General features: G+C 49.4%; 1 pseudogene; it reads right to left on the bottom strand.

The window, feature by feature from the left end:
- Window positions 1–604: 604 nt before the first annotated feature.
- Window positions 605–722, bottom strand: LOC124799835 (annotated as a pseudogene).
- Window positions 723–1,057: the final 335 nt, after the last annotated feature.

Below are 1,057 nucleotides of genomic sequence, written 5' to 3'. Positions count from 1 at the left end.
ACCGCGAGACCGCTACGGTCGCAGGTTCGAATCCTGTCTCGGGCATGGATGTGTGTGATGTCCTTAGGTTAGTTAGATTTAAGTAGCTCTAAGTTCTAGGGGACTGGTGGCCTCAGAAGTTGAGTCCCATAGTGCTCAGAGCCATTTGAACCATACCAGTTAGCCGGCCGCGGTGGTCTAGAGGTTCTAGGCGCTCAGTCCGGAACCGCGCGACTGCTACGGTCGCAGGTTCGAATCCTGCCTCGGGCATGGATGTGAGTGATGTCCTTAGGTTAGTTAGGTTTAAGTAGTTCTAAGTTCTAGGGGACTGATGACCACAGATGTTAAGTCCCATAGTGCTCAGAGCCATTTGAACCATTTTTGAACCATACCAGTTATTAACACAGCAGGTCATTTGTAACTCCGTCCAAACAGGCCTTGGAAGGCCCAAAGGCACCGACCGACCGCCGTGTCATCTTCAGCCCACAGGTGTCACTGGATGTGAATATGGAGGGGCTTGTGGTCACCACTCTCCCGGCCGTATGTCAGTGTACGAGACCGGCGCTGCTACTTCTCAGTCAAGTAGCTCCTCAGTTTGCCTCACAACGGCTGAGTGCACCCCGCTTGCCAACAGCGCACGGCAGACCGTATGGTCACCCATCCAAGTACTAGCCCAGACCGACAGCGCTTAACTTCAGTGATCTGACGGGAACCGGTGTTATCGCTGCGGCAAGGCCTTTGGCAGGTCATCTGTAAGCTATTGCAAAATTTTAACGGAGATGCTCACAGAACGTAAACGGGAATTCTCAGAAACACGCGACGACTGCTCTGGGGCAATAATTTGGCTAACCAGTGTTCGAAGAAAGCCGTGAAACATTTGTGCTGCTTCCACAGCATACCTCTGGAGTGCTTAAGGGTAACGTTAGGGAGATTAGGGAGCGTTCAGATGAATACAGGTAGTAATTTCTTTTTTAGTTATTTTAATTAAGCTGTTTTCATGTTCCTTAGAACAAAATTGTCAACTCTCACTAATATGTCGAACGAGTCAGTCTTACAAGTATAAAACTCTTTCTCAGAA

The sequence above is a fragment of the Schistocerca piceifrons genome, chromosome 5 (genome assembly GCF_021461385.2).
Source record: "Schistocerca piceifrons isolate TAMUIC-IGC-003096 chromosome 5, iqSchPice1.1, whole genome shotgun sequence".
Classification (NCBI taxonomy): domain Eukaryota; kingdom Metazoa; phylum Arthropoda; class Insecta; order Orthoptera; family Acrididae; genus Schistocerca; species Schistocerca piceifrons.
This window is presented reverse-complemented; position numbering and strand designations above follow the sequence as displayed.